The sequence below is a fragment of the Callithrix jacchus genome, chromosome 4 (assembly GCF_049354715.1).
Source record: "Callithrix jacchus isolate 240 chromosome 4, calJac240_pri, whole genome shotgun sequence".
Lineage (NCBI taxonomy): Eukaryota > Metazoa > Chordata > Mammalia > Primates > Cebidae > Callithrix > Callithrix jacchus.
The window spans coordinates 138767804-138791870 of record NC_133505.1 but is presented as its reverse complement, the minus strand read 5'-3'; the positions used below and the strand labels follow the sequence as shown (position 1 = coordinate 138791870).

At 36.5% G+C, this 24067-nt stretch overlaps 1 long non-coding RNA gene across 14 annotated transcripts in view; it reads right to left on the bottom strand.

Moving 5' to 3' along the window:
* LOC128931823 (uncharacterized) overlaps positions 1–24067 on the bottom strand; it is a 115072-nt gene that overhangs the window by 17675 nt on the left and 73330 nt on the right. For 7 of the 14 annotated variants that reach the window (XR_008480838.2, XR_008480829.2, XR_013534921.1 and 4 more), the window contains one exon: positions 21769–21920. The exons of 5 other annotated variants lie outside the window; for them this stretch is intronic. This is a non-coding gene — a long non-coding RNA (uncharacterized LOC128931823). The remainder of the gene's footprint in view (positions 1–21768; positions 21921–24067) is intronic. 2 more of the 14 variants (XR_008480831.2, XR_008480834.2) reach the window with 1 other exon arrangement.

Here is a 24067-nt window from a genome sequence, read left to right as displayed (position 1 = left end):
TGATCCCTTAACTATTTAGAAATGCGTTGTTTATTTTCCAAGTGGTGAGAAATGTTTCTGATATCTTTTTGCTACTGGTATTCAGGTTGATTCCACTGTGATCAGAGGATACACTTCATGTAATTTCAATTATTTTAAATGCGTCGCCTTTTGTTTTATTTTCTAGGGCATAGTCTACATTGATATATATTCCATGGGTGCTTGGAAAGACTGCGTAATCTGCTGTTGTTGGGAGATGTATTCCACAAATGTTCAGTTGAGTCTGCAGACTGATGGTGCTGTTGATTCTTCTATATCCTTGCTGAATTTTTGTTCAATTCTGTCGATTGCTGAGAGAGGGATGTTGAAACCTTCAAGTATAATTGTAGACTTGTCTATTTCTCTTTTAAGATCTATCCATTTTGTATATTTATTTATATTCCATATTCTCAGAAGTAGAAGTCTTCTCTTATTGACAATTTTGATTGAACTCCTGCCTCCTTCTATGAGCATTTTCATTTTATAGACATTATTTGAAATCAAATTCATTAACTTTATTACTTGAGTATAAAATGGTCTCCTTAAACATCTGTTTGAATAGAAAGGAAATCATCTTAGTTACAATAAAATTTAGCTTGTTATCCTTGGAAGGATTCTACTGGATAAGTGATGCATAGTCATGGACAAGTCCCCCAGCCCACATATATATAGCATCTTTTGACTTAATGATAATATGGCAAATGATAATCAGCCAATACATAAGAGATGTAGATTACCAGCTGGATTTTCAGCCAATGTTTTTCGCAAGAAAATAAGAAAATCCAGAAAATATTTTTCTTGTGAAACTTATAAAAGACTGAATGGTGGGCAAGGAGAACATCACTCCTAACACCAACCACATCAATATCTTTTGGGAAGAGTTTTGTGCCAAGTCACAAAAATTTTCTAGCATGTTCACCTGAGAAACACAAAATCTTACTGCTCTGTGGGGAACCACCTTAAAATACATATTTTTAGTGCAATTACATAATGTTTGACTAATTTTAATAGCAAGAAATGTGTCTTTATTCAGTATAAAAGAGCAATCCTGAGCACAATAAACAAACCAAAAGTTCTAGACCAGCTCCACAAGATTTTCTGTTACGATTGTTTTATTACGGCAGACTAGAGAGTTTTAAGAAATTATGAGAGAATACCTGAAATTGGAAAAAATCTATTTATTTTTAAATTTTGAAAGCACTTATTTTGTTATATAAAAAGAATAGCATGATTCTGCACAACTATCAAAGTGACCTTACAGCAAGCTACAAAACTGAAAAAGCTCTCATAAGTGAGCTTTGTTGTGGGATTCTGGGTCTCAGTTGCTAACTTGAACTTGCGCTGTATATTCAGTGTTGTGCTTTAGAATTACACGGTGGCCCTGATAGAAGAAAGGGAAGAAGGGAAATAAAGAACATAGTAAGGAAGGAAGGGAGAAGGGTGCAAGGGCAGAAATAAAGTAGAAGGAAGGAAAGAAAGAAGAGTTCAAATATTTTAAATAACCAGCACTTGTAGGAAAAGGCTATTGTTTTTTATAAATATATCTCACTGGCTCCGATTTAAGGAACATGCAAAATAAATAAAATAAAAAGGACTGGACAATTTTATTTTTTTCAGCCTTTCTAATCTTTATTTCCATTTGTCTGGTTGTAACATCTCAGTTTTGCTATGGAGATTCATGCTTCCTAGTGGATCAAGTGGGAGAGCCCATTACCCAAGCTTGGCCAATCAGTTACTTGCACTATAGCCTGTTAAAAACTTTAATAATACAACAATGTTTGTTCCCTCTAAAATATTGTTCATCAGCCACATTTGACTAGAATATAAAAAGTCCATAACATTTTAAATAGCTCATCTGAACCTCCAGATTGACTAATGCTTCATGCCTCCCAAGTATCCAAGTTCCCATAGGGTAGCTATGATTATGATTCCATAATAATTTTATGTTTACTGCTTCAAAAATGACTTTCTCCTTAAAAATTCAACCAGAATGGTCAAGACAAATGTCCTCTCAAAGCAGTTAATGCAGTTGGTTTGCCTTAAATGGCACAGGTTCAAATTTCATAGACAAACCACTGTCAAAACTCTTTACTGGATACTTTAAATAGGTTGGCTGTTCATGAGACTTTGGTGTAATGTAATTTGCACTGTTGGAGAGGAATGTTTGTGGTTTTCAGTAGATGGCTTTATAACATCTTTCATAAAACTTCTAAGAAATCACATCCACAGAAGATGTTATTTGAAGGTACCAGAAGGCATCAACCTTTGATTAGAGGGAAAATATTTCTCTTGAAGAAGAATAATAAATAGAAAAATATGCAAATTCTAATAGATTGAAGGTGATTTCTACAGTTTTTACTGAAAACTGGATTATGGTAATTGAAAAATTAGTTGAGTGTACATTTGAGATGAAAATTGTAGAAATTTTCATGTTTTTAAAAACGTTTCAGAATGAAATTGGCTAAGTGTGATGATGTGAAAAGTTGGGTTCAGAGAAAATATATGCAGTTATTTGATGAATAATCTCACATGAGACTACCATGATGAATTAATGCCTACCACAAACTGGGAATTTAAAGAAACATCTGACACAGAACTGTGTCTTTTCCTGGGATAACCTAACACAGAGAAACCTGTGAAATAGATGATATTTAGTCCACCTTTGCTTTCATTCTTCTGTCAGTACCACAAACTGGCCCTTATTCCCCACATCAAACAGAGTAATCACCTTGTCCCCTGCCAGATGTTGCCTTTTCTGGGTCACCAAGGCAAGCACTTCTGTATGAAATGAAACTTCAAAGTGAAATACCAGATTTGTGGCATCTACCAATGCAAATACATTTCTTTTCTTTCTTTTTTTTTTTTTTTTCGAGACGGAGTTTTGCTCTTGTTACCCAGGCTGGAGTGAAATGGCGCGATCTCGGCTCACCGCAACATCCGCCTCCTGGGTTCAGGCAATTCTCCTGCCTCAGCCTCCTGAGTAGCTGGGATTACAGGCACGCGCCACCATGCCCAGCTAATTTTTTGTATCTTTAGTAGAGACGGGGTTTCACCATGTTGACCAGGATGGTCTCGATCTGTTGACCTCGTGATCCACCCGCCTCGGCCTCCCAAAGTGCTGGGATTACAGGCTTGAGCCACCGTGCCTGGCCATGCAAATACATTTCTAAATAGCTATCTAGTTCTCTCTCTGTATGTATAGTTTTTGTACATAAAAAATACATTTTCAACGAGTCACCAGAATAAGACATGAAATGGCATACAGTCTTAGGATGATGTATTATTTAAACCATATAGATACAAATATGAAGCTTTCATTAGTCACTGATTAAAAATATAATTAAAACACAGGTCCTTGGAACCTTGTTCTGCTTTAACACACTGCACCTCAAAATAAACATGTAAATCAATAATACCTAAATAAAAACCATGAAAATATTGATATTCATTGAGTTTGAAACATGGATGAAAGTTTTAAATCACACATTCTCCAAACAAAAAGATAATGACTATTAATAGGGTTTTCTTAATGTTATGTTTTTGCTTGATTTATTTTTATATTTTTGTTTAAAAACAAGTCATACTTGTACTAATGTAACATCATATAATTTTAAATTCTATGTTTCCATTTAACTTTGTAATAAACACATATCATAATTTCAAAAATTTTGCAAATATGCATGGGTGGTATTTCATTGAGTTGGATGTTCCATAATTTTTTAAATGTTTTCTATTTTTTAATCTAATTTTGGAGTGCAGTCCTCCAGGTTTAAATATTTTGTACTGATGTCTGAAAATAAAATAATTTTGACGTGCACCTCTTGTGACTTTAGGAATACACTGTTCATTCAAACTCAATCCTTCTAGAGAAGAATCTTGAGAAGAAAACCTCAATGGCAAAGTGTGAACAAGCAAAAGAACTGCCAATAATGGGAAACAACCATTCCTATGATGTTGCAGTTCTCAGAGCCAAGGAATAAGTCTCAGATATTTTGGGATTGGTTTGCTCAAATATCGGATTTGAGGAACTCTTCAGGTTCACATTTTTCCTGGATTAGCTTGTGTTTGACTCTTTATCCTTATATAGAAATGGCTGAATTGGTCATATTTTAAAAAGAAATGAAGAAAAGAGATTTCAGGTTAAATCAAATTTTATGTTTCTTTTTCTCCCAAATTATTTTCAGATGCAAGTAAAAGAAAACCACACAGACAAACTGCTCACTGCAATGAAGTTGGAATGCAAGACTTCATCGAAGGGAGGGAACAAACTGGATAATTCAACCGCAAAATATGTGAACCACAAACAGGGGTAAATATACAAGTAGACACAACACACACACACACACACACACACACACACACACACACGTCTGCTCTTTTCCCGGGAATTTTCATCAATGTAGTTTTTAAAAAGCCTATTTAACCCCTGGCAAAAGCATATGAAAATTTCATGTTTCTTTCTATGTTTAAATGGTTGGCTTTACACATATTGTGAATATTCTTTTAGAAAAGCACAAAAAAATGGAAACAAGTTTTTTATTATCAGGCCATAAACAATAGATTAAAGTAGAAAATAAATCACTTTACCTAGAGTTTCCCTCTAAGACCCAGGCCTAAAATGTTTCCCTAAAATATATGAGTTTCTAGCATGAATCATTTTTGTTATCCTCTATTATATGTGCTTATTTGTGTACAGGGTAAAGCATCTTTACCCAATAAAGCAATGTTAGGGACAAAGAAACCCATCAGGTTGCCTTTTCCTTGGATGTGACAATTAAGTAAAAGAGCAAGGCAACTAAAACGTAATATTCTAATATCGAATGTAATCTTTTTGCCAGTTGCCATAAATTTTTTTAAAAATTTAGTTATTTATAAATTACAGACGTTTAGCCAGATTTTGACAGTTTAATTTTCAGATAATTAAAATTTTCACTGGACTGTGAAATCTCTTTTAGGAACCTTTACGGTAAAATAAAAACTTAGTATGACTTCTAAATCCTTTGGGCAAGTACTAATGTCCCATATTTCCAAAGTGGTTTGTAGGTTTCAAAGACCTTATGCTCTAAGTTTATATGATTGGTCCCTTTAATTTTTTCCTTATTCTTTATATGTGTCTGGTTCTATAGCAGGTGTCAGAGATTTCTACATGCATAACACAATGCATCCATAAAGCATGCTCATTTATATAGAAGAAGCAGATAATTTAAAAGATGATTAGACACTTTTACTTCTGAAAATATAGGATAGTTGTTCAGAACAAAATTCTTCCAGAAAACAATACCTAAAAATACTGAATGAAGTTTTGTAAAATAATATATTTTTGTGTTATTTGTCTGATAAATAAGTCATAAAAATCTTGATGAGTGGAAATGACAAAAAGGAGTGAATCCAGAAAGTAGACAAGTTGAAAAGCCATTGTTTGCCCTGAGAATATCTGCCATTCCTGGTGGCCCAGAATTTCATAGACAGAGTAGAGACAAAGCCAGTCTGTGTAAGGGAAGATGTAAGAGCAAAGAGCCTCAAATCAAAAGCCTCCAAAAGGTGACATCCCTGGTTGATGAACTAGAAAAGAATGTTTTCAGGAGATTGAGGCCATGCAAGCAAATATGAATAAGAATCACCTAAAAAGTCAACCTGATGATTCCAACTCAAAATGTTGAAGATTTTGGAAAGGCACATATATACTATGAAGTAAATGTCAGCCTCATCTTTCAAAAAGAGTAAGAAGATAGTAAGATGATAAAAAAGAATAAGAGATTATTCAGAAATTGTTAGGTAGATTTGAAAAAAGACCCAAATGATCAGTCTGTAAATAAAGGCATTCCTGAGAATATAATATAGGGAAAAAGAGATTGGAAACAGGAAAGATAGTTAAGCAAAACAGAAGACAGAAAAGGTAATTGAAGTTTCAGAAGTAGAGAAAGAATGGGAACAAGGAAATTCTCAGAGTTAGTGATGTGGGATTTTTGAGTATTGTTATGGACTGCAATCTTCAGTTTCAGGAAATCCAACAAATAGTAATATAAAGTAGAATAAAACACACACACACACACTTTTAGACATATTGCAATGAAACAGCAGAACACCAAAGACAAAGAGATCTTAAAAAGAGAGACCCGCCGGGCACGGTGGCTCAAGCCTGTAATCCCAGCACTTTGGGAGGCCAAGGCGGGTGGATCACGAGGTCAACAGATCGAGACCATTCTGGTCAACATGGTGAAACCCTGTCTCTACTAAAAATACAAAAAATTAGCTGGGCATGGTGGCGCGTGCCTGTAATCCCAGCTACTCAGGAGGCTGAGGCAGGAGAATTGCCTGAACCCAGGAGGCGGATGTTGCAGTGAGCCGAGATCGCGCCATTTCACTCCAGCCTGGGTAACAAGAGCAAAACTCCATCTCAAAAAAAAAAAAAAAGAGAGAGACAAGATAAAATAACTTCAAACAAACGAAAATTAAACTGAAGTAGGCTTTCCAATAACAACAATGGATACCCAAATAATAATATTCAAAGCTCTGAAAGAAAATTAATGTCAAGCTTGAATCTCATACTCAATAAAATTATCTTTTGAGAATGAGGATGAGATAAAGACATTTTCATGCTCCCAGGAACAAACACTTAAAATATAGAATACTGGAATTTGAGACATAAATGAAATTATTTTTTAAAAATCTCTTATATTTACTTTATTCTTTATAATCACAACATACTTTCACTTTTTTCTCATCTGAGCCATATCAATGTGGTGATGCTGTTGCCTCGAATATGAGTTTATGTTTTTCCAAAGTTGGAAGAACATTTTGTTAATTATTTAAAATAACAAAAATAATATGTAATCAGTTCAGTTGATCTGGAAAACATTGAAAAGCAGGTACAGGGGAAATAATCAAAATCATCCAATATCTTCTTTCTCAAATGTAACCACTGGTAATATTCCATTCTAAAACCTTTCTATAATTTTCCATTATTCTTTGAAAGTAGATCATAAGAATAGTACTCAGCTAGTCATTTTTTCCATTACATTTTTAATGAATCAATAGCCTTTTGTCATATGAATGCTGCTTAATCATTAAATCAGTTACTACTTAGCCATTGTGACAGTTTGGTTAATTGTGCAGCACGTATTTACCTCCCTTCTCACTGACCATGGAAGACTTTCGGTTTATATTGAGCTTGGCCATGGAACTTAATTTGACAAATGAAAGTTAACGGATTTTGTGCAGAGATCTTAATTGTGCTCACCCTAATTAGTTTGTCTCTGGTGCTTTGATGATTCACCATAGGTAGTTGCTGTCCTTCAAGCTTCGGTCCCCAAACAAGTACACATGGAACAAACCTGAACCCAAATTGGGCCTTGGAGCCAAGCCCCACCACTGCAGAGTTGCCCAATTGTGCCTACTCTAGGTCAGCTACTCTCAGTTGATCTGTAGACCTATGAGCATTGGAATAAATGCTTGCTGGTGCAAACCATGGTGTTTGAACATGGTTTTTTACATGCATTGATGTGACAACAGCTGATGAGTACAACTAGAATTGGACACTAGGTTGTATTCTAGTTTTGCCATTATGAACAGTGTTTCATTGAACATGGCACTATAGCTTTTTAAAAAATCATCATTAGTCCCTTTTTACAGAAGAAGAATCTGAGCTTAGGTTGAAGTTTTGTCACAGAATGGCACAAACCTATTAAATGGCAAAACCATAAATTGAATCTGAGTTTTCTAAAGCCAAAGTCCATGTTCTTTTAAGATGCTATATTACTTCTCACCAAAACATGTATACTTTTTAAATGACAAAATATTTCTAGCATTTTATAATAGCATAAAATGGGTTTGATGGACACTGTAACTACTAACTGCTTTTTGTCTTGTTTTCATGGTCTTTTAAAATTAAATATTGTACTGAAGTCATGCTACAAAAGACATTAAACTTTATACATATTGTTTAAAAAAACCTTAGTTTGGTACAATACTTTTTCTTAAAGCAGGCATTAAATCAGACTGTAATTTGTAACAGAAATTTTAGATTCAATATGAGAATGAGCACCTTGCTAAGACTTGCATTTTTTGGTTTCCTTTTGAAAATAGGCATCTTTTTTTTATAACAATACTATAGGTTTATTGATATTTTACAAATATAACAGTAAGAATACTTGAAAGAGTGTGGCAGCATTTTAAACCTGAGTACTTTTTAATGAGGAATAAGTAATGTTCACATTATTTATGTGGGACAGAGTCATAAGATAGTAATATACATCTTGTGAAGAAGCAGAGAGGCAAATTAATAGCTGCCAAAAGAACCCCATTTCTGCTTATGTTTGATAAATTAATCGTGTTGATATAGAACTAATGATATGTATAGAAGTAAAGAATACCATTCATTTATTTACGTTCAGCTAATATCTAACTTGACATCATGTAACCACTCCACAAAACTGATTTGACTTAGAATAATTTCAATAAACTAGAAAGCATTATTCTCATGAGCCCTCTAGTAAATCATCTCTCTGACTTTGATATCCAGCAACATTATTGCCAAAGACAGGGATTATGGTAGTAGAATCAATTTGCAAATCAGTAGTTTCTGTATATGGTCTTTACAGTACCTGACTCTACATATATTCATATAATATTTTGATTAGTTGTGTTCAGGCACACAAGGAAGCCAAGCTAACTGAAATGAAAAATACAGATCAGTTTTGTCTTTCACAAAGCTGTCTGTGATAACAGCCAATAAATCACTTACAAATTTTAACATACATCCAAGTGTGTACCCCATATCTTTGAGTATGTACTCAAATGATAACACAAGACTGATTAGAATGTAGAATGAGAGAGGCAAAAGCAAGGCTCTAGAAACTAGGAGATGGAGTTATTGCCTAGTTGGAGATTTCATATCCAACTTTTCAATTGTCTTGAAGGAGACTTTTCATATCTTGTCAGTTGTCTTGAAGAAGCACAGATGGAATGTGGTGATACTATGCTGGGGCAGTGGTGGAAATGTGGAAGAAAGGCATGATGGACAGAATAAACCTAGTTTAGATAATACTCAAAAATCTGAGAGAGCTATGAGAGGTTAATATAGGAAAGTAGATAGGATGTACATGGGTGATTTTATCTGTGTGTGTGTGTGTGTGTGTGTGTGTGTGTATGTGTGTGGGTGTGTGTGTCTAAAGAAAAAAAGAGAGCTGAAAGTACATCTTTCCATATAATACTTAAAATTGTACAATATAGGAAGGCTTATATGTATAGGCAAAAAAAATCCTTGAATTTATTTCTCTTTCTTGAGTAAAATGCTTGTGTCTCATGCATGCCAACGTTATGACACAGTGCTAACTGGCATCAGTGAAACAAAGCAACAGAGTCTTAACCTTCAGGCCCCTCACATCGTCACAGTCCATTAAAGAATTCAGTTCAACATGGCAGCATGTCCTACCATATTAATCTTCTTTGCTCTAATGTATTAGGGACATGTGGGGCCAGTATGGGATGTGTAGATGTATCCAACTCCTCCCTGAAACAGCTCAGGCAAAAGGGTGTAGGCCTGGGTTATGACCAACTATTTCTCAGGCCCCAGGAACTGCTTAAAAATCATAGTTTACTCATTGAGCATCCAAGACCATGGATGTCTGTGGCATTTCCCTTCACCCCAGGGAGTCTCAGGTCTTTTGGGCCTGCAAATTGCTTGCCCTTAAAATGATGTCATAATGAATGCACCAATGAAGCACTTCTAGCTGAGGTTCATAAGGACAGAACAAAATGACAGCACTGTCAAATGCTTCCATGCATTCCCACACTCATTTTTGGATTGTCTCTATTAGCCAGATGTGAACTTAATCCACTGTAGTCAGCTAACTTTGGGATGACTCTCCTCCCACATTGCTGACCATAATTATTTCCTGCTGTAGGAATACTACTCTACTGAATGTGACTCTTACTTTGGTTTCTGCATCTTGGCTGCCATGTCAGGTTATGTAAAATAGTATTTTTCAAAGTATACAATGGATAAGCTCTATATAAATGGAAGGTATTCATTAGCATCTCCAAAATCCTTTCTCTGCTAAATGTTTATCGAAAGAGAGACTTCATTTTCAGTGTTTATGAAATGGTATTTAGTGTCTCTCACACAGCCCAAAGAAGCCAATTCCCATGGATACTTTAATATAGCTAAAAAGCACACGCCTAATCACATCCTACTTCATTTAACACACAAATAGAGGGTGAGAAAGAGTCTACTCCAAGCAGCAATAAGCACATGGTGCTTACTCCAAAAGCCCTCCCTTCCTGCTTAAAATCCCCCCCACCTTCCTCCTTACTCAATAAAATGGCAAGGGAGTGTTACGTCTTGCTACATTCAGACTGCTAGAACAAAGTACCTTAGACTGAATGGGTTACAAAGAAAAGAAATTTATTTCTCACAGTTCTGGAGGCTGGGAAATCCAAGATCAAAGTGTTGGCAGATTCAGTGTCTGGCAAGGGCCCATGACCTGGATCATAGCTGGTCGTCTTCTTGCTCATGTGTCCTCACATGATTGAAAAAGTGAGGGATATTTCTGCCTTCTCCTTTATAAGGTTATGAATCTTATTCATGAGGGCTTCATCCTCATGACTTTATCATGTCTCAAAGGCCCCACTTCCTAATACCATCTCCTTGGGGGTTAGAATTTCAATGTACGAATATCGGGGGAATGAATATTTAGAACCGAGCAGTGTAGAGCGAACAATGGCTCCCTCTTCAGCAGTCTTGTGACTCAAGAAGAATAAAAACTTTATCTCAGCAAGAAATTTACATTAGTAAAGGTAAACACCTTTTGTCACTTATAGTACTACTTAAAGATTTGCTAAGGTTTCGCTTAAGTGAAGGAATTTGATACATCTTGCTGTTACAAATCTAGGTTAAGGTAAAAAATAATTGTTTCTGACGGTCAGTGGCTACATAAGCCATTTCAGGCTGAAATTGTGTTCTTCTGTGCTGTTTCTTACTCCAGAATAGTTTCTCATAAAATTCTTCATGACACACCAGGCAACAGCACTTATAAACTCAATATACTTTCATGGGCATATGGGGATTTTCACATCACCCACAACATTTCTTTTATCAAGTGCTTCAGTGATTCAGAATCTCTGCAATTGTTAATGGCCCATCAGTAGCAGTCTCTCACACTTAGCTGAGACAGAAGCTGCTGGTGATGTACAGTTTCTGAGCAGTCTGCTGCAATTCCATTCTCTCATGCAAAGCACATCAGAATGCAAGAAACTGTCTTGGTCCATTTGTGCTGCTCTAACAAAATACCTTAGACTGTGTCATTTATACACAACAGAAATTTGTTGCTCACAGTTCTGGAGGCTGGGAAGCCCAATGCACCACAAATGCAGTGTCTGATAAGGGCCTCCTCTCTGCTTCAAAGATGGCACCTTCTAACTGCATCTTTACATCATGGGAGTGGTGAACAAGCTCTCCCAGGCCTCTTTTATAATGGCACCAATATTTCATCCATGAGGGCGCTACCCTCATAACCTAATCACATAACAAAGGTACCACCTTTTACTACAATCACCTTGAAAGTTAGGCTTTAGCATATGAATTCTGGAAGAACACATTCAGACCACAGCGCTGGGAGAAATACTACCACTAGAATACATTTTAGATCATTTTAATTGATATTATAAAAACTAACTCATTCACAGCTCAGTACTCTAAGAATTATTAGAACCAATCTGCTTTACGACCATTGATTTAAACAAGTCAGTGCCAGCACAGGTATTTGAAAATTGCTGCTTCAATAGGGGACAACAACATGCTAAAAAGCATGCGGACTTTTAAAGGATTGTCATGTTCAGCTTGCGGTTGGAATTCTGGTTGCTAAGAGCTTCAGGCATTGTTGTGAATGTCTCAATCTCATTCTACCCTCCAGTCTTTAAAGGGAAGTCTTTGTGTGGGATGAAGTCAAGAGATCAGGCAAGATAACAGAATTACACTCAAGTCCAAGAATGCCAGAACATAGATACAATTTCATTGGAAACAGCAAAGATTGAGGGAAGTGAAAATATTCATTCTATGTGGGGTAAAAAGTAACCCTTGGCTTTTCAGCCAGATCCTATTAAGCCTGAGCATCACAAACGCTCATGGGAAACTTGGGAAACTGAGGAAACTGTAGGTTATAGAAGTAAATGGATCATTAACCAGAAATGTAAGAAATAATTGATGGTCCCTGTGGACACATGGGCTTTGGGGATCTGCGACTCTTTTTTGCTGAAACATAATTTTGGTTTGTGAGATTTTGCTTGTAAGCATTTTGGGCTTGAGCATAAAGAGTGGTGACAGTAGAAGAGGGAAATAAGTGTAGATAAAGAGAAGGAACAGACTGAAGGAAGGGAAGGGGAGGGAGAAAAGAAACATAGAGGTAGTGTGGGAGAAAGAGGAGTTACTATTTATTATACATATTTCCTAAGCACTTTAACTGTACAATCTTTTGTTTAGTGTTCACAATATTTTCTGAAATAGATCGGGTTTTTTATAGAGGAAAAGAACTTAGAAGTTCTCTCTTGTCCAAAGTCACCAAGCTACTAAGCTGGGACACAAACCCTGATCTCTCTGCTGCCAGAGCCCTGTGTTGCTAACTGCTGTATCACTCAGGCTCCTGGGCCTTCCTCTCTTTGAGGATGGAGCTGGATATTGGCAAGTTGTTTAAGAAGAACTCTTTGGGTCTGGAGAGCTCAGAGGACCCAGAAGTGACAAAGCTGGGAACTGACTCCAGGCTGTTCTTTTGGGGAAGGGGTGAGAGGAACGGGGAGATAACATGATGGTTTCCACTTCCTTCCACGGTGTTCTGAGGTTCACCAAGATAAAGAAGACAGGGACTCAGAAGAGCACTATGTAGGAATGAAAATTTGCATTTGGCTGTAGTTTTCCTTGTGTCATAGATCTTAGGAACCAAAGTGTTTTAATGTGAGAAGAGAAGGATATAGAACTCCCAGACTTTGAGAATTCTTGATTTAACTGATCAGTCTCATTTTTTCAGACACTCAGAACAGTATTAGTATATAGTTTTGTGTTTATTTCTATTTGGACTTCAATTTGTAATGAAGTTCAACAAGTAGAAACAAGTGTTTGAAAAATTGGAAACGAGAGGGTTTTGAAATCCCATTCATCATCGTCATCATTCTTAGGTAGTGTATTTTTCTTCTCTCTCTTCCTCTCCCAATTTCTCTCAATCTCTCTCTCAACTCACTTTCTTTCTTTCCCTCTCTCTATCCTTCCATCCCTATCCTCTCTCTCAATAACTTCAGATCTAAATATTAATCAGATTTGTGATTTTTTAGTGAATTAGCACCATTATGGTTTAAGTCATCCAGACTGTACCTTGCAAGCTACTTCTTTCTCTGCTGCAGACTGTTATATAAAAGCTGACCAGAGTGTATGTGCACTGGAACCAGTTCCAGTGATTGAACCATGTTAAGTATTAACAAACTTTTCCACACCGCTCTGTGACACCACAGAATAGATTCTCACAGAAGTAATTGCTCTGAGCAGCCACAACACAACTTCTGACTACAACCACACAGTCATTACAATCTTGAAGTGCATAGGACAGGTTTAATAATCTTGGCAATGCAACTTTAAAAAAAATGAATGGATGGCACTTTTACTAATTGCTGAAATACCACAAGGGATCTTATACTTAAAGCTAATGATAAATACTCCAGCAAATACTACAGTTTCTATAAGATTCTCAATATAGACGCTGAGTAGATACACCTATTTGCTTTCACTTCCAAACAAATAGTCAAAATAATTTAGGTCTCTGCTTCTCCAGTATTAATTATCATATCAGGAGATTTTGTTACATTGCAGATTGGTGGTCTGAATGGGGCCTGAGATTCTGCATTTTTAGCAAGCTCTCAGTGAGTGCTGCTGCTGCTGTTCCAGGGCTCAACCTCTGCAAATTTGGGGCTCTAGAGGACAGACAGTGTGTGCTATAGAGTTCATCCTTGGAACACATTCTCATGGATTTTTAATGGCGTGCTCCTTCATGGTGGTCCTGTCCCAATAAATGAAACAGATGCAACAGCCTTTGATGTTGGTTTAAACTTCATAATTTCAATATTGTGCCAAACAACCCATATTCAAAAAAGAGACCAGTCTAGGGTAAAAAACCAACTGGTTACCAGAGCCACATATTTTGTGTGTGTGTGCATTTTCTAGAGTCCGTGTGTAAAACCCAACGACAAATTGTTTTTTTAAGCTAATGTGCACAGTAGCTCTTCATCCCACTTGAATGAGAACACATCAAAATGGCAATCTGAGGGTGTAATGGTCTATTTTTAATACCAATGTTTTCAAGACCCATTTAATTAAAACAAACAAAAAAGAAAAGCCTTTTCCTTTCTCTGAACCCACAAGTCTGATAAGCAGTCGGCGCCATTTCTTGGTGTAATCTTAATAAAACATATCCCACATCCCAGGAAATTTTAATGACACTATTCAAATAATTTCAACCCTTCTCCTCATTCTATTGTCTTGTTATTTAATACACACAGAATTACACAGTCAAAGCACATACCCAGTTGTGCACACACAAATGGGCACACACAAGCCTGCATATTGTCTAGAGGTATTTGTTATACAAACATCACAATATCATTACTTTTCTTTATCTTGGATTCAGGCACACTACATTTTTCAGACTTTTCAATAATATGCTGATAGTGAATTAGGTCTTTATATAATCTATGGATTAAGTTTTTCCAGGAACTGCCAATTTTACTCCAATATGATTCCAGTATGCTGAGAAAAAGTTATTCCAACTAGAATGTGCTGAAGGGATAGATGTGGCTTCCATGCAGGGCATATTTCAGCTTTTTCCAAATAACATTCTTGTAGAGATTAGAGGATAATCTGGCAGCCAGACCCAGCCAATTAAAACAGTAATTGAAATGGTTGAAAATGTTTTCCTTGGCAATTTTTTGTTATTTTGCTTCATTTTGGGTTTCCTTGAATAACAGAAAAAATAGGGTCAATCATAAGACTCCTAATTTACTTTCTTGGTTATCTTTTCTCATCAAACAGAAAAGGGCCACTGTGGAGCTTAAATTAAAACCTGAAAACCATGGTATGGGGTAGTATGAAGGCAGGCATGAGAAAACATAAAATGATTCTTAAGCTAACACAAGTCAATCCCCTCTGAGCATAGAATATGTGGGAGTTTCTGTTTTAGGTGGTAAGAGTGAAATGGGGAGGGGGATTCAAAAGGAAATATAATAAAAAATACAGAAAAGGCTTTCTTGTAAAATATAGGCTTAATTTCTTTCTAGATTAAAAGGTACTCAAAAGTTGAGACTTATAATTTTAAGTCATCCAACATAAAGAACTAAAAATCATTTATGTACAGTAACTCCCTTCCACTGAAATCAGTTGTGTACTATTGAATGATTTATCGTTACATCTGGGGTGAGAGAGTGTCTGATGATTTTTACTATTTGCCAGTTTCTGTAATGTAAACGTTTTTATCACGGCTGATTTCAATCTACCAAGCTGGCATTGATGACCATACAGCTGGAAATAGATAGGCACCATCAATTTTGCAAGGCTCTTCAAACTGCTTCAACACACCTCTGACTAAAGTCATCACTTTACAATAGAAGAAAGATATAAAAAAGCAATCTCAATTGATAGCGAGTGAAAATACCAATAGAGGAAATCAATAGGCAAAGGTAAGCGTCTCACTAATTAATCTAAGTTCTGCTGATTAAAACGGCGAAACTTGAGAAAACCCAAATTATGTAACGACTTAAAAAGAAAAAGACATTTCCACATCATTCCATGACATAGCTTCTTTCCTTTACTTTAAAGCTCTGCTTTTAAGCTCAATTCCTCTGTGAACCCCTCCAAAGAAATCTGAAATTCGTTATTGTACCCATGTTGGCATCCTCTTGGAATTACTATGATTTCAAAATATCTTAATATTACTGCATCTAACTCTACACATTAGAATATCTTGGGAGCTTCTATAAAGTACCAATTCCTTGATCCCACCCAGAACCAACTAAATTACAAATCTTGGGTGGAATTCAGCATTGATAATTTTGGAAAACTCTCCAAGTATTTAATTTGCAACCAGCGTCGAGAACAACTACACTAGACGTTTGTCAACACTTTCACTGAAAGTGCTCTGAAGCAGGGTTATGTTCCCTTCTGTTAAAGTGTGGATCCGTAGCTGGGCCATATATATATATATATAACTTTTTTCTTCCTTTATTTCTTTTCCCATCTGCACTGCACTGGCAAGTGTGGTGAATAAAAAAAGACTTTTGATTAAGTTTTAAAAGGACTAAAAATACAATGTCTTTTCTATGGATAGTAGATTGAACTTATGTTTATTCTTATTTTCTTATTTTTAGGTTCCAAACCAAGCTCAGAAATTTTTTAGATGGATCCCATTCACCAGCAGTGTGTACTAATAATAATGATTTTCAATTATTCCACACAACACATGTGGAACAATTCACCCTTTTACTTAGAAATGAAAACTAATTGTAAACTTGATTTAGTGAATAATTAACTCATGAGATTATCTACATTGTGCTAATATGAATATCTTTACATAAAACCAACAAAGGAAGTAAAAATTCACTCATTTAAATAATGTAAAAAATATGTATACATATATATTAACAATATAGGTGAGGTTTTAGTTTTTTCCTGGAAGGAGAAACCACTCAATGATATAGCATGCAACTTTATAAGATTAATTAATTTATATTTTTCTTACTCTAAGAAAATCTTAAGCTATTCAAAAATGATTCTGACCTATTTTCCCATGCACAATCATCATCATTAGTGGCTGCATTGATCAAAGTTCTATCTATGAATCTTGGAAAGCCATGCTTGTTGTGTAGAAATCTACGCCACCCTTAAGCAATGCAACAGAGCCAAGAACAGCAAGAAGCACAACAAATAGCAGCTGTGGCTCTTTGCATGTGTGGCACCATTTAGGCTAATGCCCAGGATATCATATCATTTGTCCAAAAGGTACAGCTGCACCAACTGGCAGACTGTTGAAGGTGGCAAAAACACAGAAGGCAGAAACTGGCAACGGTCCTTGCCTCTCCCAAACCCACTCAAGTTCTTGCAGCATTACCCTGGGCAATGTTCACAAAGAGTCATGGCCAGCATTTAGGCAGAACATGCAATATGACTCGGCTGAAGAGCAGGTGTCGCTGTTTGACTCAGCCACTGGTAAATGCATCTGAAATAAAGTTTATTAGTTCACCACTGATGCATAACAAGCTACCCCAAAGCTCAGGGGCTTTAAACAGCAATCACTTATTGCTTACACCTTACAACTACGTGGGTAGGATGGGGTTCGGATGATCTAGGTTGGAGATGGCTGGTGGCTTTGCTTCTCACTGTGATTCTGTGTATTGACCAATGCATCTCTAGTCTATGTGTATTCATTCTGGGTCCCAGGCTGAAGGGGCAGAAGGGACCTAAAAGGACTCTTCTCATGTCAGTAGCAGAAATGCAAAGGTGCAAGTGGAAATACACTTACAGAGCTTTTCTGGCTTAGGCTTAGAACTGGCAAATTATCACTTTTGCTCAAATGCTATTGACCAAAACATGTCACATGGCCAAGTCCATATTTAAGCAGGAAAAGAACCACACTTTGCATATGAAGAGACCATGGAAAAGTCATAGATAGATTTGCGGACAGATAAAGAGAATTAAGTTCAATGTATTGATCTGCCATATAAACCCATTAGCTTTTACAGAAAAGACTGCTGATTATCATGACAACAACAATAGTACTAATGGTAGCTATCTTTTACTATGCATTTAGAATGGTCCACGCACTCTTCTAAACTCTAGATAGATACATAGATAGATAGATAGGTGCCTAGATAGATACATACATAAATGGTAGATAGATAAGCAGCTAAAGTTCCATTTAATCCTTATAATAAACTTATGAAATAAGTGCTATTATATCCTCCTCTTATAGACAAGGCAACTGAGGTAAAGAGGGGACTTATAAGAAATATAATGAATTATTATTATTGTTATTTTTGAGACAGGATCTCTGTCACCAAGGCTGAAGTGTAGTGGTGAAATCATGACTCACTACAGCCCTGACTTCCCAGGCTCAATCCTCCTGAATAGCTGGAACCATCGGCCTGCACCACCATGCCTGGCTATGTTTTGTGTGTTTTTTTGTGGAGATGGGGTTTCACCATGTTCCCAGGGCTTGTCTTGAACTCCTGGGCTGAAGCAATATGCCCACCTTGTACTCCCAAAGTGCTGAGATTACAGTCATGAACCACCATGCCTAGCCAATGATGGATAATTATTAAATTAAAAAAATAATCATTGCTAATTTTCTTAACCTATGGTAGAGGAATACTATGTGAATTATGTCCTGTAACATTAGGATTACCTGCCATGATATTTACTGTGTTAGGAGTAGAAACAGACAATCCAGATGAGCATGCCATGGTCATCAAGAAAGAGAGACATGAACACGATATGCTCATCTCTGGGGTTTATCTACAGAATGTGCACATCAGTAGAACCTAGTAGCAGTGACCACCAAAAGAAACTAGTAGACTTGTGAGGAGGAACTCAATTTGCTTTCTATTTCTTTCCAGTTTGAGGCTTATGGAAATCTGTACATTGAGGAGCCAAAGGATTTGACAATGGAAATCCTCTGCTCGTTTATAATTTAGAGCATATTGGGAAAGACAAATTCTACAGAAAGGGAAGAAGTAGAAGCTTATTTCCTTTTTAGCAGAGGTGGGCAACATGAGGAATGGAACAGACAACAGACATGGGGTTTTACAGCAGCTTCTGGGAAATCTGCAGATAACCTGCCCCAGTGCCACTAGCTGTTACTGAGATCAAGAGCCATAGGTGGTTTCCTATGATTCTTGCAACTTCCTGAGTTCCTGAAAGGTTACAATGGCTTTGTTTGGCCCTTACTCCTCAAATTGACTTTTTGGTGCCTAATTCCCTATGTTTACATATTCCCCTGGTTGAAGGCACTAGTTGACTACTCTATTTGATGAAATGAAACCTGTTTCAGGTGATGAGCTTTGAAAGCTTGTAAACACAGATACATTCAAACAATGATGGTACATTTGTTCAAAAGAGAATGATTATCTTAAAGATATCCTCCAAAGTTAAAAATTGATAACAGAAAATGATTATCTTAATAACGATAATCTAGATGTTAAGAATCTCTTAACAAAGATTAGGATGTTGACTAGGCAGAGGAGTCGCCAAGTGGAAGAAGGTGTACTTCACAATTAAAGAAGGTCACTTAAAAACCCCACTTTTTAAAGGTATGACTGACAAAAAATAACAGCACATACTGAATGTATGCAACTTGAGTTTGGGGATAAGTACACATCTGTGAAATCACCACCACAATCTATGCAATAAACCTATCCATAGTCTCTGAAAGTTTTCTCTCACCCTCTTTATTAACTATTATTATTTCTTATAGGAACGTTAACATAGATCTGTCCTCTGAACAAATTTTTAAGCATATTATACAGTACTCGTAACTATAGACACTACATTGTACAGACGATCTCTAGGGCTTAATAATTGTGTATAACAGAAACTTTGTGCACTTTGAGCAATAACTTCTCATTTCTCTCACCATCCCCTCCAACTCATGATAACCATCATTCTATTCTCTACTACTACGAGTTTGACTATTTTAGATTCTACATATAACTTAAATCATACAATATTTGTCTTTCTGTGCCTGGCTTATTTCACTAGCATGATGTCCTCCAGATTCATCCATGTTGTCACAAATGGCAGGATTCCTTCTTTTCAAAGGTTAAATAATATTCCATTGTATGTATGTACCACATTTCTTTATCCATTCATCTGTCAATGGACATTTAGATCGATTACATATCTTGGTTATTGTGAATAATGCCACAGTGAACATGGGAGTTCAATTACCTTTTTGAGATCTTGCTTTCAATTCCTTTGGATCAATAACACAGAAGTGGGATTGCTGAATCAAATGGTAGTTCTATTTTTAATTTTTTGGGGAACTTCCATGATGTTTTCCATAGCAGCCACAGCAGCTGCACCCATTTACATGCCCACTAACAGTACAAGGGTTCTCTTTTTTCCGCATCCTTGCCAACACTTGTTATCTTCTGCTTTTTGGATAACAGCCATTCTAATGGGTGTGAGGCTTATTGTGGTTTTCATTTGTATTTCTCAGATGACTAGTGATGTTGAACATCTTTTCGTATATCTCTTAGCCACTTGTAGAGAATGCTATTCTTAAATTTATTTTCAAAGTATACATTGAAGTCTGTTTTTGAAAAACTTAACAACAATCATTAATTGAAAACTGGATGTGTCAGTCTCAAATCATTTAATAATATTCAATCAAGAATAAAAATTTAGGAAGCAAAACTCATTATTTCTTTTATTTACTCAGCAATTATTTCTTGAAAAGCTATAAGGTGCTAGGGGAAGCAACAGTGAGCAAAAGATTTGAGGACAAATCCTTGGCTTCATGGAGCTTGGTTGTAGAGTTTGACACAGACAGTAAACATGTTAAGTACTAAGATGCTTATATAGTTCTTTAAAAAGAAGATCATTAAGGCTGGGTGTGCTGGCTCACGCTTGTAATTACAGCACTTTGGGAGGCCGAGGTGGGTGGATCACCTGAGGTCAGGAGTTTGAGACCAGCCTGACCAACGTGGAGAAGCCATGTCTCTACTAGAAATACAAAATTAGCCAGGTGTGGTGGCACATGCCTGTAATTCCAGCTACTTGAGAGGCTGAGGCAGGAGAATCACTTGAATAGGGAGGTGGAGGTTGCAGTGAGCTGAGATGGCACCATTGCTTTCCAGCCTGGGCAACAAGAGCAAAACTCCCTCTCAAAAAAAATTATTATGAAAGATAAAATGGATAAAATGGATGAGGAATTCTGGGGTGTAAGTTTGCAATTTTAAATAGGAGAGTCAAGATAGGCCTTATTGAGAAAGTGATATTTGAGTCAAGACTTTAAGCAAACAGCAAGCCATGGAGATAACAAAAACAAGATTTTTCCAGGCATTGGAAATTGTTTTTGCAAAGAACTGGAGTATGGGATGTGTCTGGCATGTTTGGGGAATAACGAGGAAACTAGTGTTGTGCAGGTGCAGAGTTTCTGTGGCAGAAAAAACAATTTCAGAGGAAATAACTTATTTAAGAGTTTGAACAGTTAGCTAAATCGCAACAGAGGAAGATCTAAGTGTTTCCAGTTATTTGGCTTTTTTTAAAAAACACCTTATTAATTTAGTTAGCTAATTAGCCGGGTAGGAAGGTAGGCAGGTAGATAGATAGAAGGTAGCTAGCTAGTTTTAAGGAGGTAATACATGCACACCGTACACATTTTCGAATTTGCGGTGGTATGAAGGAGTGCACATTGAGAATTAAGCCTCTCTGATGCACTCACACAGTGCACAAGGATGCAATGTCACCAGGTCTCCTCTCCTATATATCTTTCCCAAGATATTCCATGACTCTTTCTAATATCCACTGCCAATTGAGGTAATTTGGAAAAGGAGAGTGTGTCACTGAGATCTCAACAAAGGTTGCTTTCATAAACACACCTTCATCTTTGTACGGTAATTACAGACCCTGAAAGAGGAGGTCAGCCCAAATGGTGCTCATCCCATATGGGTGGAGTGGGGTCTATCTTGTGAAGTCACCAAGTCTCCTCATGAAGAAGTTACCTGTGTGTGGCCACTATTTATTCTGAGAGCTATTTCTGTTCCCATATCCAGAGGAAGATTCCGTGGCTGTCATTTCTTGTCGTTTTCTTCCAAGGATAAGAAGTGATTTCACTGAATGCATGAAAACAGGTGTAATGAAATTTAAAAACACACTGCAGGCAAAGATAAATAAACGCAATAATAAGAAAGTGAATCATAAATGGGAAATTTCTGTGCTTCAGCATTCAATATGGAAAGGGGACAATGCATTCTTTGTTTGACAAAAGTTAGAAATCCAAGTTTTTCCTCTAAGTGCAGCCAAACCACATGTAATATATACTTCAGGCATTTCCCTTGTAGGTAAACAAGGAGCAAGCCATAAAATCTTCTATATTTCTTTGATGTTACAGATGGTCTTCTGTTTTATCATGGGCTGCAAGTCTGATTCTGCTCTGTGAGATGTCTTGCATAATTTTCTAGTAGTATCAAAAAAAGTGGCATACAATCAGTTTACTTCTCCAGTGATGGTAAGATAAAGGATGTTGCTTTCTTCAGAAACATTCCTATGGCCCTAGCACTCAACAGCCTAACTCTGTAACCACTACTATATTTTCTAAGAGACAATCTCTGGAATTAAAATGTATGTTTAGCTTTGTACTGGTGTCTCCGGTCCTTGAATTCTCTCAACTTGGTTTTTTGTAGCCTAAAAAATGACCTAAATTCCCTTTTCTTTTACATTCTACCTCTTCCTTGCCTCACCTAACACATGTAAACCAACGTAAAAGTCAAGTAGTAGCCCTTTGTTTTTCCCCTTAAGTTTTTTACTTACTCTAATACATAATTATTCTGGAAGGACATTTTGGTTCTAGCATACCCTCAAGTTAATGACATCATAATGTGCGCTTCCCACTCAGTTTGAAAATCCAAATTGATTAATGACAGTAAAAGCTTTTGAGAAAGTAAGTCAATATATTAAGGATGCTTGAGAGACAAGTAATGTAAATATGACCCCTGAAACAGGTAAAGAGAAAGCTGTGATTCAGTGACTGATTTTTTTTTTTTGGCAGCTTCTACCTGATTCTTACCTTGTTCTCCCACTGTACTGCCTTATCTCCCACTGTACATGTGTTCTCCCACTCTAGCCTTCTCTTCCCAGCATGCTCCATCCAACCACTTATGTTTACTATCCAAGTGTAGTTCTCCTTTGTTCCATGCTGAAGTCCAGGATATAAAGCTGATGTAGTCCCAGGTTTTAATGGATTAAATAATACTTGGGCCCTGCTGTACATCAACTAGCACAGTTTTCTGGAGAGGATGCCTTAACCGGGAGAATGGAATCCATTAGTTGGAATTTCAGTAGCTGACTGATCAGCAGAAGAAATATGTGGAATAAGAATGTCTTCTGGAGCCCCTGAAGTCAAACCGACTAGGAAATTGCCTTATCAGACTGCACAAGGAGTCTACTGAAATTCTGATTTTCATAGATGTGCAGCAAAGAAGCTTAAAAGACCAAAATAGGGCACAAGAGAGTTATGGTAATATTAGTATTAACTTTAGGTGAGAATTTAGTCATTAAATATAATTTACTTCCCGTTTATTAAAAATGCTGGCTTCCTAGTCATTCGTAAGGAAATGAATTCATGACTTGTGATCACAGCAGGGGTGAGGAAGCACTTTCAATGCTGCTTTGTGGGGAAAGTGTGAGCAACAACTCAACTGGCTTCCTATGTGAAATGGACAGATTAGCCTCTAAGATTTTTTAACAAGAAGAAGAAAAAATAATTCATAACTTAGAAATTAAAGCTGTTGAATGTCATCTAAGATGAGGCAGCACTATCCTTTTCAAGGATTATAAAATGAGAGAAGCATAATCTTTGAAAATGAAATAGAACTTTTTCTAAGGTAAGTTTATAAACTTGAGACTACATATCAGACAAGTTACCAAGTTTGGGGAATAGAGATACATGTGTAAGCCTCTGATGTTGGGCAAAGAAAAGGAAGAAAGTTGTTGGTTCTTGAGTTTAATTTTTAAATTTTTTGATGGGTAGAAATGAGCTCATATAAATAATATTTCCTCTGTTGTGTTTTGCCTAACAATTCTTCCAAATTGTGATCTTTAGCCACACCAATCCCCAGAGTTCCTAAGATTTCTGTTTCAGTGCTGCTCATGTCATAAGCAGAATTCTTATAAAAGCATTTTTACAATGTAAAATTCATAGTGGTCCAGGAAGTCAGAGATGAAGCTTTGTTTTAAATAGATCTATATTATTAGTGAAAAATGTGGCATAGTAAAAATCACACAGCACAGAGAGCCTGAGGG